This window comes from Engystomops pustulosus, chromosome 1 (assembly GCF_040894005.1).
Source record: "Engystomops pustulosus chromosome 1, aEngPut4.maternal, whole genome shotgun sequence".
Taxonomy (NCBI): Eukaryota; Metazoa; Chordata; class Amphibia; order Anura; family Leptodactylidae; genus Engystomops; species Engystomops pustulosus.
In genome coordinates, this window is record NC_092411.1 from 264,353,998 (window position 1) to 264,373,388 (window position 19,391).

Here is a 19,391-nt window from a genome sequence, read left to right on the forward strand (position 1 = left end):
TTTTCAGAGTAGGAAGATACCCTACATATGGATTTTATCTTTGTGTGTATGGGCTCACTGCAGGCACTGAAAGAGGGCAATGCAGCAGCCAGTTTTGCCCCATAGGATGTAACGCTTTTTACTTGGCACATTGATGCACTTTTGTGAGCTATAAAATATTTGTTTTTCTGTTAATGTTGCCATACGAGGGATTATTTTTTGTGGGATGAGATACATTTTTCAGTGATTCTATTAGGCCCCTTCTACACTTGTGTTTTTCACGCATGTTCTCTTCTTCACGCAGAGCTTGAAACTCTGAACCATTGTGATCAATGGGCTTTTTCAGACTTGCATTTTTTTTTCACGCACACATGTTTAAATCTCAGCATGCTCTACTTTTTCAAGTCACGCACCTGAAAAATGCACCATACAAGTCTACGGTGTAAACGCATTACACTCTGAGACACATGCAAGTGCAATGCGTTTTTCACGTATCAATTGCCATAGAAAAGATAGACCTCAGTCCTGAGTTTTTTTCACACTCCTTATCTACATGTGAAAAACACATTGAAAACGCCAAAAAAAAGGTGAGTGAAAAACTGAGACACTAAACTAACTCTGACTGAAAACCGATTGAACTCCGATGAAAAATGTCAGTTTTTCACTGACCAAACCCTGATCGCACCCTGATCAGACTCTGACGTGATCTGCAACACAAGTGTGGAAGGGGCCTTATGGCATGGCTATGTTCTATTGATGATTAATTAACGAGTAGAAATTTCTGTAATAGATTTTTGCTATTTTTCTTGGTGTTCCCAGTATACGTCATCTTTATCCAATGGGTCACTACGATCACAGCAATACCAAACTGTCACAGGGATGCAAAAAAATGCTTTGTCTAGAATTACACTTACAGAATGTACCAGTTCTAAGGGTAACTGCACACGTCAGTGGTTGCAGGATTTTCAGCAGCTGCAGTCCCACAGCTATTCTGTAAGTATCACAATGAAACTGCAATTGACTTGATTATGATATGTACACTACCACTCATCTGCTGCAGCTGAGCGGGCAGAACAGTCACTTATATGCTGTGGATGAAAATCTGTAGTGGAATTTTTACCTCATATAGTTACTTCAACTGAAAAAAATGTAAAAGTTATTAAGGAAAAGTTATGGAAAAATAGTTCAGCTTCTTAACTACTTTAGATTGTCAGCAATTGTATTTGTAAAGCTTATAATTTATAATATTAATTGTTAAAATAAGATAAAATTGTTTACAAATTCATAAAAATACAATGAAATATGTATTTTGAAAGTGGGGCCCTCCCAACCACTCGGGGAGGGGGAATGGTTTCTGGCAACAGTTCAAATATCTGTTCTATAAAATGCACAATATGTTAGTGACTGTGCCCCACAGTATGTACCATGGAAATGTCTGATACTATAGGTCAGTGATGGTGAACCTTTTAGCGGCCGAGTGCCCAAACTGCAACCCAAAACCCCCCTTATTTATCACGAGGTGCAATAAGCAGTAACTTATTGCTCCCTGTTCAACAACTTTCAATTATATTGGCCTCCTGAGGGCAGCAACACAGTAGAAAGATGGAAAATTTTAATCATTTTAGCTTCTTTCCAGTGTCCCTCAATACAAAGAGAATCAAGGGGCCAGCAGAAGGTTCTCCAAAGATAATTCGCCCATGTCTACACATTCTACCTCTTCCGACAGTCCCAAGTAGCGAAGGAAGTATCAAAATATGACTGAAAGCAGCATCTTCTAAGTTGCTTTGAACTGCAGGAAGATTCTTTGAGTCTTGTCTGGTGTGCTGGGGCAATGGCTCAGGTGCCCACAGAAAGGGCTCTGAGTGCCGCCTCTGGCACGCGTGCCATAGGTCCGCCACCACTGCTATAGGTATATACATTCGTAAATATAGTATTATATGGGTCCAATAAATCTTATCCACATATGTTGTATATCCCGGACTGTTGGAAATATAATGCAAATTTATATTTTAAAAAAGTCAAATGTTGTCCTAGTTTTGACATAAATCGGTCCTGTGGTGTGACGTAAATGGAGTGGTTTAGTGGCAGTGGAATAGGCACTTCTTTAAATGCCTCTCTCTGGCTAGGTGAAGTCGAAGGAGGATGTGCAACTGATGAGTTTGTTGGAGGCAGTGGTCCCAAAGCATGCCCTATTCTGGCTGGAGACCAGTATAGTATACTAAAAATAATAAAATACTAATAATAATATACTAATAAGTATGCTATACTTAAAATAATAAATCTTTATTTAAATAGTGCCATGATATTCCGCAGGACTTTACAGATCATGGGGTACTTATAGAAAGACATTACAGACATTATAAAATTGGAAATTATTAAAACACAGTCATGTAAAACTATAGGAGTAAGGGCCCTGATCGCAAGAGCTTACAGTCTATAAGGAGGAAAGGGGGGCACAATAGATATAAGAGCTTGTATAATGGTACCAGCCATTCTTTATAAGGGATCGGAATAAATTTAACAGATAAATAATGCTGCTGCTGCATGAACTAGTCATCAGCCGCCATCTCATATACCAGGGTGTCCAGGGTGAATAGGACTGTAGTGAAGTCTGGAGCTTGTTATCTAGAGATAGGAATGTGATAGGCCTGCCTGAAGAGATGCGTTTTAGGAGCATGTGTGAAGCTTTGGTGGTTGCAGGTTTAGTCTGAAAGCTCTGGAGTTAGGCATTCCATAGATATTATGCAGCTCGGGATAAATTCTGAAGACATAAGTCGGGTTTGAGTTAAAGAAGAGAATAATCTAGGATCACTGACAGATCGAAGAGCACGAAAAGAGACAACGGAGGGTGGCACTGTATTCTGGATACAGCAGACCTAATAAGAAAAATTCTCCCTATCACAGTGATGGGCAACCTTTTGAACTTGGTGTGTCAAAATTCGCCAAAAAACCATCCATAACTCGGGTGGTGTGTCACCTTTAGAAAAAAAAACCTTATTTTGTGATATTTAGAGTTTAAATAACAAATATGTATAGTTATTTAACTTACCTGCTTAGTGACTTCTTTGTTAATTGGTCAGTTGGTTTCTTTTGTTGGTCTTGCTGTTATTTAACTTGTGTGGGGTGCCATGAACTAAGATAAGTGAGGGGGAGGGGGAATTCTTCCAGTGATGGCGAACCTGTGGCAGTCCAGCAACAGCTAGTTTTAAGGACATTTGTGTCCTGAGAAGTGCCCCGCAAAGCAGTGTACATCACAGCCCAGCCCAGCAGAGCTCAACTCAATAAATTAACTTACCTAACTGGCACAGGCTCCAATGACACCACGGACCTCCGTTACTCCTCTTCAGGCCGCTTCAGCTCCTGTGTAGATGTTCCCGCGGAGGCACAGCATAGGTTTCGTCTTTGCAAGCTGGGACTGCTCCACTCTGGAGTCATTGCGCGGCCTCCGCAGAGCAGGACTGGAGCACAGGAGCAGCAGCTGCGATCTCTCTGACTGAGATGCAGCCGCTCACTGCAGACCACATCACCGACCGACGGCCTGACCGGCCCCAGACAACTGCACTACAGCAATTTTTCTCCAGCAGCCGTGTGTCACTGAAAATGGCTACGTGTGTCAGTGCTGACACGCGTGTCATAGGTTGGCCATTACTGCCCTATCACATGGTCACCAGAATATATCTTTATCACCATGGATATATCGTCTTTATACACTAACATTGCCCATGATCTAGGCACACAAGCAGTTGCAGAATTTCTATCTAGAGACCATGATATTACTGCTGCTCAGCAGACATTCATCACTGAGTCCATCCTGTTCATACTGCAACATAACTTTTTTTCATTCTTGAACAAGATTTATTTACAATGTAAAGGGACTGCAATGGGGAGCAAATTTGCTCCCAGCTTTGCAAATCTGTTTGTAGGCTCCTTTGAAGAAGATGTGATATACCAACACTCACTCTTCACCAACTGTATATTGTACAAAAGATTCATCGATGGTATCTTTATTATCTGGAAAGGTGACATGGAAAGTGTGAAAAAATTCATAGCTGACATCAACCATAACACCTGGGGACTACACTTTACCGACAATATTACAGTTAATGATGCATAGTTTCTGGACATCACCATTTTCCATACTCCTGATAACAAAATTAACACTAGGACTTATTTTAAAAAAGTCGACAGCAATAGCTATCTAGAGTTCAAAAGTAGCCATTATAAAAAATGGTTGTTGAATATCCCCTATGGACAATATAAGCGCATTAGACGTAACTGTACTCTAGATAGTGATTATGAGAATCAGAGTACTGCCCTCATCACGAGATTCAGGTCCAAAGGTTATCCCCAGAGTCTTGTTAATGCGGCCTGTCATAGAGCAGGGTCCTCAAGTCAACAAGAATGTCTTGCCCCTAGGTTGCAGGGTGACCAAAAACAAATGATTTTCCCCTTAACTTCATAACAACATACTCTGAAGAAGGTAATGCCATAAAAAAGATCCTACAGAAACACTGGAACATACTCAGGCATGAACCTTATTTAAGAGACCTCATTCCTCAGAACCCAGTACTTACCTACAGGAGATCAAGATCCCTCAAAAACATTCTAGCTCCAAGTCGCCTAAAAAAACGCAAACCAGTACCCACACTATCTCTTTTTCCCAAAACAGTGGGGAGTTACTGTTGTGGTCACACGAAATGTAAATGTTGTGAGAGCATAACACATAAGAGGTGTACTTTTATGTCCGAAAACACAAAGGTACAATACGTGATCAAGGATTTTCTCAACTGCAGTTCCAATTATGTGATCTATTTATTTGAATGTACATGTGGATTACAATACATTGGACGGACCATAATGCCCCTCAGAGAAAGATTTTCCCGTCATGCAGCTACAGTTAGGGCCAGAAATATTTGGACAGTGACACAATTTTTGCGAGTTGGGCTCTGCATGCCACCACATTGGATTTGAAATGAAACCTCTACAACAGAATTCAAGTGCAGATTGTAACGTTTAATTTGAAGGGTTGAACAAAAATATCTGATAGAAAATGTAGGAATTGTACACCTTTCTTTACAAACACTCCACATTTAGGAGCTCAAAAGTAATTGGACAAATAAACCAATATAATCTATGCTCTATACCTTAGTCAACTATGGATATATGTAAATTAGGGCATTTCAGCCGATTGGCTGGTTTCTAATCATTTGATTGGCTTCATACTTGTCAGCTATTAGTATACCTCTATAAATGTCTTCTGCCTATCATTGTCATTATTCCTGTCTTTGGGAAAGGATCGTCCGACCCGAAACGTGTTAGTAGGAATTTCATACATTCTTTTTACTATTTAATTTTTATTCTTTAGTTGATTATTTTATTAATAAATAAGTAATTACTTTTTTTTAAAAAAAAATCTTTTTGGAGTCAAGTCAGTATTCACTGCTGTTGTCACTCCACACACCGATGGTTAGCGCCCGTCATTCTAGCCGATCAAAAATTGATTTATCAGATTGAAGAGCACGGGCTGGGTGATAGACTGAAATGAGGGAGGAGAGGTAGGGAGTTTCAGCACTATGGAGAACATTGTGGATGATTAGTTTGAATTGTAGTTGGAGGCGATGGGCAACCAGTGCACTCTTTGGCACAGACTGGAGGCATCCGTGTAGTGTCTGGACTGAAAAACAAGTCTGGCTGCTGTATTAGGAATACATTATAGAGGAGATAGTTTAGTAAGTGGAGTATTAACTAGTTGGGAGTTACAGTCTGTGACAGGATGGATCAGAGTGACAATTTTCAACAGGTTTCAATTGGAAGAAAATGGCGGATTCTGGAAAATTTTTGAGCTGCATGTGGCAGAAACTTCAAGTGATTGAATATACATACAGTGCAAAGGAGAGGTCATGGTCCATTGAGATTCCCATTGAGGAGAGACAGCAGGCTGGTGTCTGCCGGCCTTTCGTCCGCACTCATGGAGGTCTCAGAAAGTTCAGGAACTTAGAATCTAGAGGGTGTATAAGTTAAGACCTTTCTGGGTTGGGTTTCCAGTCATCCACCAATAAGGAACCTACGGGCAGAACAGGACTGACAAAGCATAAAACAACCCTCCCTTCCCAGGCAGATAACATTACAGCTGCATTACCAGTTATGGCCAGTAGATGGAATAAACATTTCATTAAAGGGAATGAATATATCATTAAAGGCAAGTTCTTATAGAACCATTTAGATTATGGGAACTAGTCGGCCGTACTTCACCTACGTATCTAAGGATTCCTGAAGTGTAAAGGTTCACAAGGAACCCGTCCTGTGGGCCATTACATCAGCACCAAGACCACTCCATGCCTGGGCTGTTACTCTCCATTCCCTGTTGCACTGTTTTGCAGAATAGTCTGGTCCTCTGCACACAGCTGATTGTGTTTGTAGTGCACCTTACATGTATACACACAGTACATGACTCATCACACGCTATTGTCAGGCTGTATGTGTGGGATTGTGTTTGTGTATTGGTTTCTTTTCCTTTGATCTTCTGTACTGTGACATGTCTGTGACTGAAGACTTGCATGGTATTTAAAGTTCATGTTAGAGTCTGTTTGCTGATTGTCTCATAGGTAAAGTAGCAATGAATGGAGTATGACTAATGCACTAGGCACGGTCCAGGAGATTATCTGTGATATTGATTAAAGCTTGTCAGAGGAGGGAAGACTTCTCATCAGTCTGATCAGGAATATTATGTGTCGTAATGAGCTTTTAATCAGGGAGGGGAATATATATCACCTTGAGGGCATATGACACTGTACAATCTTCTCAGCTCCTGCTGCTCTATAAGATGCTGCATGCAGATAGGACACTATGTACAATCTGCTCAGCTCCTCCTGTTTTATAACATGCTTCCTGCAGATAGGACACTATGTACATTCTGCTCAGCTCATCCTGCTCTATAACATGCTGCCTGCAGACAGGACACTATGTACAATCTACTCAGCTCCTCCTGCTTTATAACATGCTTCCTGCAGATAGGACATTATGTACAATCTGCTCAGCTCCTCCTGCTCTATATTATGCTACCTGTAGATAGGACAATATAATATACATAATCTGCTCCTGCTGTATATGAACCCTATAACTAAATATTTGTAAAAAGTAAATTGCCATCTTTTGCTGTTTGAGATTACAGATAATGTTCTGGTATGACTGGTAATTTTGCAGAACACTAGTGGCTTTGGGCGAGGTACGATTGCTGAGGAATCCATCTTCTGTCTTGTGTCAGTGTAAATGTGCTGGCACTATGTAACAATCCATTATGCTTACATAATGTGCGTCTCCTACAGTAGTTGTAACCTGGTTACCAGGTGTGGCATTTGGCAGTAAATGGTTTTCATAGAATGAATAGCTAATTGTGCCAATTGTAGTTATTAGAAATTAGTTTTGGGAGACATGGATGTGGATTTTTTGAAATGCCAGTAAATGTTAGAAAAGAGGATGTACAGGAATGGAAATATTTACCCATTTTAATAATAAAAACGGTCCTCATGTTGTCTCTTACATTGCTGCTCAGCCCAATTCACTTCAGTAGAGCTAAACTGCAGTTGTAGAGGCAACCCATAGAGTTGAAGAGGACCAGTCACCTAAAATTTCGGCAAGTAAGCAGCTCCTAGTGCTTAAACAAACGCCGCAGTGTTAGAAGGATAGCGTTACCGGAAACCTCCAGTAATGTTATCTAACATCGGACCGCTCGCAAAGCATGGGCGTGGTTAGGGGCGGTGACTGACGCATGATGCTCAGCAGTCACCACTGACCTATGGAGCGAGCGGGGCGGTACAGGGAAGAGGCGGCACCTCGGACCGCCCCCCCTCATGAATACAGTGGACCACTTTGCTAGCGGTCCGATGATTACATTGTACCCCGCTGCAGTGTTAGATAGCATTACCGGAGGTTTCCGGTAACGCTATCCTTCTAACACTGCGCGTTTGTTTAAGCACTAGGAGCTGCTTACTAGTGCCGAAATTTTGGGTGACCGGTCCTCTTTAAGTAGTATTGACGCTCTTTATGCGCTTGTGGCCCCAAGAAACTGTTTTTCCTGAAGTTTTAAACTTTAATAACACTTCCCACTCAACTTGTTATTCCAAACGTATCCCCTTGCTACAAGTGGAGATGTCACATAGCTGCTACAAATGCCTGGTTTCTGTGGTTGGGTCTCCAGATGACCTCCTGCACCTTTAAGCTGTCAGTCCCGTATCAGTGGGTTCTGCCATACACACAAACATTGCACTTTTATAGAGTCTAACAGACACTCACTAAGTATATAAAGAGTAGGTAAAATATCAATCTTAATACGACAATTACTGCGCAGGGCAGGGCTACCAGTTAATAACATAGTCATTAGTATCATGTTTCAACCTGCTTACAGGAAACATTCATAGGAATGTCACAAGTAAAGCCCATCGTATATATACACTAAACCGTATGATATACATAGTATATACATGATCAACATTTTGGTTACATTTTCCTTACAAGTAAAGAGCTTAGTTGAGAAGTATTAGTCAGATTATAAGTAATGGCAGGTCTACCGGCCCCACATCCAGTCTGGCCGTTGCTATAGGATCAGGAACAAAGAGGATATTATGTTTAGTAACATGACGACAAGAACAGGCTCGGTCTGTCAGAGCGGAGTCCCTCTAAATTATCCAAACTCCTGAGGTTCATACAGGGGGTTTCCAGCAGGAGACCTGACTCTATGATGTTGAATCTGGAAACTTGTTGTCTTGATAAATATCATAGATTATTGGATATCAGTTCTACTTTTATTTCACATGACTGGTTCCATTTTCTTTTTGTAATGTCATTTTCTTTTTATGGAAATGTAGATGTAATGTGATCTATTTGCTTTGTTATCTTGCTCCATTCAGAAATTTACAGTGCGTTTTGTAGAACTTGAAGGACTGCATGTAAATGACCTGTTCCCATCATCCCCATCATCCAGGGCAGTATTGTAGATTAGCGAGGATGTTGGAAGCTTATTCAATCCCATATCCAAAAAATATGATAACAAAATATTGAGCTTTCTAAGGCCGGCTGCACGTGGTCGATCTGTGAAACATTTGGGTGTGCTCTGGCTAGATTTTAGAGACTGACCCCAGTGCAGAGGATAGGATCTCATAGTGATATACGGTACAAGAAGTCATTTCTTCCCCATGGAAAAGCATCATTGAACTGTAATCATACATCACCATGATGATTGGAGTCCCATCCTCTGCACTGCTATCAATGCCAGTGCTCTGTCCATTATTCACAGACCGACCACTGGTGTGTGTAGCCTGTGAGCTCATTGATGTTACATTCACCCACCAATGCCAGCACAGATGTGAAATGCAAAGATAACTGGACACTGCCTTTTGACATCTCGTCTTTTGGTGCCACTGCAGTTTCTCCTTCTCCTGCAAAGATTGGATCTGTGGGAAAGATAGAAATGGTTTATTACCACTTCTGCATTCACCTTTCTTCACTACATAATGCTGAAGTATCGCTATGTAATGCATGGAATAAGCGGCAAATTTTGTAGACCGCTTACACACGTGATTGCCAAGTCTGAGAGCTGCTGGGTCTTATGACACCCAGTATAGGACTGATCAATACATCTGCCTCCAGAGGGGTTGTTTCCCCATGTAACTGAAGCTTTTATAAACTTGTAAAAAAATTTTTTTCCAAATGGTATTTTTTTACTTCGTGGGGGACACATAAAATATAAAAAAAACACACACATAATATATAAAAAGTATATAGAAATGCACATTAATATTTTCCTATAAATTAGTTAAATATCCCCCCCCCAGCCACACTATAAAAAAAGATTGCCATAGCTGCCTTGTTTGCCCGAGACTATACATAAAGAATATGTATAAACGGCCAGCGCACAATAATACATTTAAAACGGTCATTTTCAGTTGATTTGAAAAATCTAAAAAAAAACTATACATTACAAATAAAGCTACAAAGGAAAAAATCCTTCAACATTTGTTGTGTCAAGGAAGAAAAAAAACGCTGTTAAAAATGTTTAAGGTAACGCAACAACAAATGAAGTAAACCACTTTGTCCACAAATTCGTCATTAAACCCTTTTCAGACTTCTTCATTAGTTCAGTATTTGAATACAGGCGGTCCCCTACTTAAGGACACCCGACTTACAGACAACCCATAGTTACAGACGGACCCCTCTGCCCACTGTGACCTCTGGTGAAGCTCTCTGGATGCTTTACTATAGTCCCAGACTGCAATGATCAGCTGTAAGGTGTCTGTAATGAAGCTTTATTGATAATTCTTGGTCCAATTAAACCAAAAATTTTGAAACTCCTATTGTCACTGGGGCAAAAGAAAAAAAATTGTCTAGAACTTCCATTATAAAATATACAGTTTCGACTTACATACAAATTCAACTTAAGAACAAACCTCCAGACCCTATCTTGTATGTAACCCGGGGACTGCCTGTACTGATATAACTAATGTCATCATTCCCCAAAAGAATAATAACCTATACATGTACTTGTATGGAAAATCTGAAAAATCTATATTTCATTTGTATGAAGATGCAGATATGTGCATTATTGTTCAGTCTAGACCAATCTCTGCTAGATTAACCATTTAATGACATGTGTTGCACTAGTAGGTCACACTGGGGCTTATTTACTAAGGGTCCGCAGACGCACTTTCGTCGGATTTTCCAACGGTTTCGGGTTTTGCAAAGCTGTGACGGATATTTAACAGGGGATAGTGTCGCACGTGATCGGATTGTGGTGCAGCTGCACTGGCTTTCATGTGACAGAAATCGGGGGCGTACCATCGGGCTGAGCGCTGGATTTGACTTTCAAATTGTGTTGCAAGACAATGCACTTATATGCACCAGGAAGGTGAACTCCGGCGGACCTGAGCGGGGAAGCGACACATGCAGGATATCGAGCACACGATCTTAGTGAATAACAGCACAGTGTATGATACAAGGACAATGCACTTTCGGTGAACTCCTCCGGACGGGTAAGTAAATGTGCCCCAATGTTATTAAAGGGGTATGGAGAAGGCTCAGGGGTTGAGCTCTCTCCATATGTTATTAGAATCCGCATATGGTGAAACAAATAACATTTTGAGCAAAAGGTTTTAATTTTTAAAATCTATTCAAACTCATAAGACCTATAAAATGGAATGGAAGTGCAATTTCTAAACAGCAAACAAGCTCTCATAAAGCTCTAAACAGAAAACTAAAAAGTTATGGATCTTTAAAGGAGATCCATAATTTTTTAGTTTTCAAAATGCGAAACTGGAAAAGGGCATCGTCGGGAAAGGGTTAATGGTGGATAGAAAGAACTCGGCAGTAGGACAGGGCAAAGTTGGTTGCACTGGACCTATAGCCACAGCCCTTTTTGCACTAAAAAGGTAGCTATGCATAAACAGTCAAATATTTCTCTTCTTTCAGATCATAGATTTTTCAAAATAAAAGATATAGATTCTGATTTATCAGAACTGCCATAGAGCAGATCTCGTTGCACGGGTATCTTATGCCTATTTTATGACATTGATGTAAAACAGCAGATCAAACAGAGGCAGACAGTAGATTACCCCTGTTACAGCATGCTACATAAGGTGCAAATAACATATATTTGTGTAGCGGTATTTAACCCCTTAACGCTCTGCGCCGTAGCTCTACGGCGCAGAGGTATAAGGGATGTATGAAGAGGGCTCACGGGCTGAGTCCTCTTCATACAAAGGTGGGGGTTTTTGCATATTGCACAAAACCCCCACCGCTAATAACCGCGGTCGGTGCTTGCACCGATCGCGGCTATTAACCCCTTCAATGCCGCCGGCAAAGTCGCCGGCGGCGTTTAAAAGACGGCGGCGCGCGGGCGCTGCCATCTTTTTTCCGATCGCCACGCCCCCGAACGTCATCGGGGGGCGGCGATCGGTTGCCATGGTAGCCTCGTGTCTTCTTTTGACACGAGGCTATCTGGCAGCTGCAGATTCGTTACAATGAGCCAGTGGCTCATTGTAATGAATGTGCTGCAAAAATGCCATATATTGCAATACTGTAGTATTGCAGTATATGGTAGGAGCGATCTGACCATCTAGGGTTAATGTACCCTAGATGGTCTAAAAGATAGTGAAAAAAAAAATAAAAAAAAAAGTTTAAAAAATAAAAAAAATTAATAAAATATTAAAAGTTCAAATCACCCCCCTTTCCCTAGAACGGATATAAAACATAATAAACAGTAAAAATCACAAACATATTAGGTATCACCGCGTCCCAAAATGCCCGATCTATCAAAATATAAAAACGGTTACAGGCGGCGGTGACCTCCGAGGTGGGAAATGGCGCCCAAATGTCCGAAATGCGACTTTTACACCTTTTTACATAACATAAAAAATGAAATAAAAAATGATCAAAATGTCGCACAGACCTCAAAATGGTAGCAATGAAAACTTCGTCTCATTTCGCAAAAACTGACCCCTCACACATCTCTGTGCGCCAAAGTATGAAAAAGTTATTAGCGTCAGAAGATGGCAAAAAATTTTTTTTCTTTTTTGTACACATTCGTTTAATTTTTGAAAATGTATTAAAACACAATAAAACCTATATAAATTTGGTATCACCGCGATCGCACCGAACCAAAGAATAAAGTAGGCGTATTATTTGGAGCGAAGAGTGAAAGTCGTAAAAACTGAGCCCACAAGAACGTGACGTTTTTTTTTTCAATTTTTCCACATTTGGAATTTTTTTTCAGCTTCGCAGTACACGGCATGTTAAAATAAATAACATTACGGGAAAGTAAAATTTGTTACGCACAAAATAAGCCCTCACACAGGTCTGTACACGGAAAAATGAAAAAGTTATGGATTTTTGAAGTTGGAGAGCGAGAAATGAGCCGGAAAACCCTCCGTCCTTAAGGGGTTAATACCACATAACCAGGTAACAAAGTGAATGGCGTCTTTGTCCATAAAAGAAGTAAATATATATATATATGGTATAACGGACCCTAATACTCTGACCAAATGCTTTAGAATGCTATATATCATTAGTATAAAGCTTCTACGTTTACTTCAAATGGACAGAATTCTGTGCATAGACATGTGAGGTCACACAGGTGTAGAGAGTAATCAGAGCTGTGTGATATAACAGGCCTTGCACCTGTGTGACATCACATGACCAGGGATATAATGAGCCGTGCGTCTGTGTGACATCACATGACTAGGGATATAACGAGCCGTGCGCCTGTGTGATATCACCTGACTAGGAATATAATGACCCGGGCACCTGTGTGACATCACATGACTATGGATATAACAAGCCGTCTACCTGTGTGACATCACATGACTAGGGATATAACGAGCCGTGCACCTGTGTCACATCACATGACCAGGGATATAACGAGCCGTGCACCTGTGTCACATCACATGACCAGGGATATAACGAGCCGTGCACCTGTGTCACATCACATGACCAGGGATATAACGAGCCGTGCACCTGTGTGACATCACATGTGACTAGGGATATAACGAGCCGTGCACCTGTGTCACATCACATAACCAGGGATATAACGAGCCGTGCACCTGTGTGACATCACATGACTAGGGATATAACGAGCCGTGCACCTGTGTGACATCATATGACTAGGAATATAACGAGCTGTGGACCTGTGTGACATCACATGACCAGGGACCAAAAATTGTACAACTTTTCATTACGCAAACAATATAAAATATGAAATCACACAACTGTAGTGGGTATTGATCAGCCGCATTCAGCACAATTAGTAAAAATATACCTAAATATGTTACATTCTTGTCCAATCCTTAAAAAATCACTATAATCCCTCATAAGAGTGTCCTTATCCCGGTAGACTAACATTACCTGGGCGGGAGAGACAACAATGAGAGTGAGCTCAGTAGGTGGGCTGGCTCAGGGCATTGCACACAGTCTTGTATACTCTGTGTCATTGCTATGGATACATGTGCATGCTATGGATGGAATCATGAGAAATATACATATATATGAAGTCACACAGAGGTGTAGCAGGAGATGCTGTATGTATGTCACGGCTTTGTGCTCTGATCTGGGGACAAACAGAACACTGACAAACCCTACATGATTCCTGGAGCAGATTTTGACAATTCCTGGCAGCTTGTCCAATTCCCATCTTATAAAATGTCGGCATAGTACTAGCATCATTGGGCATATAACGTGTGGAGCATCTGGGAAAAGTGTGGAAAGGTTAAAGGGGTGTATCAGGAAAATGAAGTTATGATACAAAAACTCATAATGCCGTAAATAAATAAATATAACAGAACACAATGTCATTAAAGGAAATCTACACTCATCAGGATGAAGGATTATAAACCAAGCACACTTACATACAGGTGTGTACCCCCCTCCCTGCAGGATCTGCTTTTCTTTTAGTTTTTACAAAAGAGAACAATGCAAACAGTCACACTACAATGCAAGCACCTTGTACACAGTGATATAACAGCAGTGGAATAATGCACACAGTAATGTTACATTAATAAGATAATATGCATAGTGATATCACAGTATAGATATAACACTATTGTTTAACAATTCAGAGAATGCTCAAAGTGATGTCACAACTTAGGAATTATTCACACAATTATGTCATATTATAGGAGTCATTCTCACAGTAATGGCACAGCGCAGGAATAATAAACATTGATATCACAACATTGATAAACATTGATATCACAGTGTGAGAAACTACACACAGTGATGTCACTGTAAAGAGATAATACACAGTGATGTAACATTACAGGTATAATACATACAGTGATGTCACAGTACAGGGATAATAGACGCAGTGATGCCACAGTACAGGCATTGTACACACAGTGATGTCACAGTACGGGGATAATACACACAGTGATGCCACAGTACAGGGATAATACACACAGTGATGTCACAGTACAGGGGTAATACACACAGTGATGTCACAGTACAGGGATAATACACACAGTGATGTTACAGTACAGGGATAACACACACAGTGATGTCACAGTACAGGGATAATACACACAGTGATGTCACAGTTCAGGGATAATACACACAGTGATGTCACAGTACAGGGATAATACACACAGTGATGTCACAGTACAGGCATAATACACACAGTGATGTCACAGTACAGGGATAATACACACAGTGATGTCACAGTACAGGCATAATACACACAGTGATGTCACAGTACAGGGATAATACACACAGTGATGTCACAGTACAGGGGTAATACACACAGTGATGTCACAGAACAGAAATAATACACACTGTGATGTCACAGAACAGAAATAATACAAACAATGATGTCACAGTAAAGGGATAATACACACAGTGATGTCACAGTACAGGGACAATATACACAGTGATGTCACAGTACAGTGATAATACACACAGTGATGTCACATTACAGGGATAATACACACAGTGATGTCACAGTACAGGGACAATATACACAGTGATGTCACAGTACAGGGATAATGCACACAGTGATGTCACAGTACAGGGATAATACACACAGTGATGTCACAGTGCAGATATAATACACACAGTGATGTCACAGTACAGAAATCATAAACACAGTGATGTATACAAAAAAAAAATCACCTTCAAAGTCATTTCAGCATCTTGTGTTAAAAAAATTCCCTTTCCACAAACTACATTCAAGGCTATGTCCTCTGTCTTGTAGATCATTAAACATACCTCCCAACATTTGTGAAAAGGAAAGATCCCCCTAAGCCACACCCCCAATCACTCCCTGGCCACGCCCCAAATTTTAGCCATATTAAAATAATAAAAATCATCTCAATAAAAAAAAAAAAAAATTATCCTCATTGGGATTTGAACCCAGAACCTGCAGTGTCCATGTACAACAATGACACAGCACCCCAACCAACTGAGCTATAACCTCTGTGATTAACAAGGTGGAGAATTTTGGTAACTAAGAACTATGACTATATACTGCCTTGGTATATAGGGAGGGATCTTCTCAGATTATTGTAATTATTGAGACTATTATTATTATTATTATGGAGATTATTATTATTATTATTGAGATGATTATTATTATTTTTACCATTATTAATAATCATCTCCATAATAATAATAATAATAATAATAGTCTGAATAATTACAATAATAATCTCTGAGAAGATCCCTCTCTATATATCAGTGCATTAGTCTGTATCACAATGTAACACTGGCTGATAACATGTCTTAGTTACCAGAAATCCTCAGCTCTGTATCACTGGGCTTATAGCTCAGTTAGTTAAGCACCTGTCTATGGTGCAGAGGGTCCCAGGTTTGAATCTCAGCCAGGCCAAAACTTTATGTAATTTAATTATATAAATAGCTTGTGTCTGGGGAAGCCCTGGAGACCATATGGACAGATACTGATCTGACCTGATGACGTGGTCCCTGCTCTCTCCACTAAGCCGGCACTTCTCTGAAAAGGATTCCCTCCCGATGTCTGCTCTGGGGAACCCTAGGAGATGCAGTGACCATATATGGACAGATGCTGATCTGAAGCTGATGACGTGGTCCCTGCTCTCTCCGCTAAGCCCGACACTTCTCTGAAAAGGATTCCCTCCCGATGTCTGCTCTGGGGAACCCTAGGAGATGCAGTGACCATATATAGACAGAGATCTGAAGCTGATGACGTGGTCCCTGCTCTCTCCGCTAAGCCGACACTTCTCTGAAAAGGATTCCCTCCCGATGTCTGCTCTGGGGAACCCTAGGAGATGCAGTGACCATATATGGACAGATGCTGATCTGACCTGATGACGTGGTCCCTGCTCTCCGCTAAGCCCGACACTTCCTGAAAAGGATTCCCTCCTGATGTCTGTAGAAGCCATTCTGTACTGTGAGTTCAGGCTTTCTACTATGGGGACACAGCGGGACCCGTGACAATCTCATAGCTGCCCGTGACGCGGGGCAGAGGTACGAAAAACGGGAAAGTCCCGTCAAAATCGGGACGGTTGGGAGCTATGCATTAAACATCACAAAACATAAAATCCCATTAAGTGTTAAGTTGCATCCTGCTTAGTAATGGAAACCCTGCAGACCACTGCATTATGAATATGGTCCATTGGAACAAAACACTGACACTCCGATCAGGATGTGAACTTCCAGAGTCACATTTTAGATCAATGATAGGAGGAGATATGTCCAAATAAAATCTATTAGTTCTCTGGCACACAGGCCGGAGGTAATTTGGCCACATGTTGTAACCTACAAGCACGTTTTTACAAGGTTTGCACAATGTACAACAACAGCACTGACATCAAGAGGTTAGTAATATCCCAGGTTGCAGGATGTAGCTTGTCACAAGAGCTACTAGGAGTTTTTTTCCTGGAATTTTAAGTGTCATAATAATGACTGACTGAATTATAATTCACACAAATAATGAACTTGACAACAAAGACAAGTTTCTTATATGTACTCAGGATAACACAATAAAACATTCTCTAATTCACTGTTATGAACAAAAATACTGAATTTCCCAGATATAATTCCAACCTGTCTCTATCAGTCCTGCTGTACACAATTTCAGTTGCCCCTAGACACGACCCTGTAACTTCTGAGTTAGGCCGGGTGGCCGCCATCTTGGATTTGCATGTGACAGTGTGCAGATGAGATACCTGCGTCTCTCTGCTCTGAGCCTGTAGCCACGCCCCCTGCATGGAGCTCAGACACATGCACTGATGATTTCCTGCCAGCACATCCTGAGGAGAGAGAGGGGCTGCAAACTACAAGGAGATAAGTGATCCAGGGGAAGGAGAGGGGGGGGGGGGGGCAGGCACATGTCTGTGAGATGTAGCAGAGCTCATAGTGTAACAGTGTAAAAGTTTGTCAGCCTCTGTGTAATCTCACGCATCTCTGATGTGTCTCATCTCTCCTTCTATGTGTCAGTGTATTAGTGCAATGTCAGAAGCCAGATGAAAGTGTATATACACCTTTACCCTGATAATGTAACCACGTTGTCACCCCACAGAACTAGATGGATAATACAGTAATCTGTCTGCTTAGTGAGGTCCCACCCACACCCTGGAATTTTGCACTGAGTAGCCAGAAAAGTGATAGGAGCTAAAACAGCTATAGCACTGAGTAACATTGTAAAGTACAGGGTTAAAATTATCTTTATTGTGTTAACATCACTAGTGGATTGAGATGTGAGAATTTTCTTTTGTGGGAAAAACCCTTTAAGGGAAATCTACTGTCTGATTCAGGGTGCGTTCACATGTTCAGTTTTTCAGATGCAATTTGTAAAGCCAAAAGCAGGTGCAGATGATAAAGGGCAAGAACATCATTGAAAATGGCCAATGCTTCTCCAATCCTGGTTAGGACATCAAAAACTGCATCTGAAAGGGTGCGTTCACACGTGGCAGTAACATATTCACATGAGAACAGCTGAGAAGAGGAGATTTGCCTCCTTACCCCGCTATTAACATACCATTTACAAAATGCATGTGTTTACGCAATGTAAACATGTGTTAACATGTTAACACATGCATGTGTAAAAAGCAGCATCACTAATTGAATCCACTTTGCATCCTGATGCAGGATCTGACCTTATGATTTATTTTTTAATGGACTCCTTTTCCTAAATTTTTTTTAAACCTATGCTAATGTAGAATGTGCTATCACCAGCAAGCTTTCAGGCTTGAAGGTATGCAGGCTACCGGCCTCATCCCCCTCACACCCACTTGGCCTGGAGGTAGCGTAAAGGGGAAATCTGGCGAACAAGCCCTGGTAAATGTTCTGCTCCCCTGCAAGTCTCTGTCCCAACCACTAATGATGATGTGCTGGGTCTGGACCAATGATAAGACCATGGGGAACCATTACTTAAAGGGAACCTGTCATCAGAAATTGGCTTAATAAACCACTATCAGTATGTTTACTCGCAGCTGAACAGTTTCTAGATGATGTTTCTTTCATGACCCAGTGCGGTGGCATCATCCAGAAAATCAACTTTGAAGTTAGATGTAAGTAAGATGTATAAAGTCAAGGAGGCGGAGAGTTTAACACTGAAGTCAAGCTTGGCCATGAAAGAAACGTGATCTAGAAGCTGTTCAGCTGCTTGACAACATACGGGTAGTGGTTTATTAGGCCAATTTCCGATGACAGGTTCCCTTTAAGGAGTACCACAGTACTGATAAGGTAGTATACTGCCTTTTATTTCTACATTATAGAAGAATCAGCAGAAAGTGACATCATGTGACATGACCTAAATGACCAAGTAACTGCCCTGATTGTAATGGAGCTATTACTAAGCTACTGTCTGCTGTCTTGGAGCAATCATTCCCTATGCAACAAGGTGAAAGGATTTAATCTAAACGTAAATTGTTACTGACTGGATTGCGAATAATCTT

The 19,391-nt window shown here is 40.9% G+C and overlaps 1 long non-coding RNA gene across 1 annotated transcript in view; it reads left to right on the top strand.

Annotated features, from left to right (window-relative positions):
• Positions 1–841: 841 nt before the first annotated feature.
• The window catches only part of LOC140112791 (uncharacterized), a 38,400-nt gene continuing 19,850 nt past the window's right edge, over positions 842–19,391 (top strand). The window contains exon 1 of the long non-coding RNA XR_011852706.1: positions 842–972. This is a non-coding gene — a long non-coding RNA (uncharacterized lncRNA). The remainder of the gene's footprint in view (positions 973–19,391) is intronic.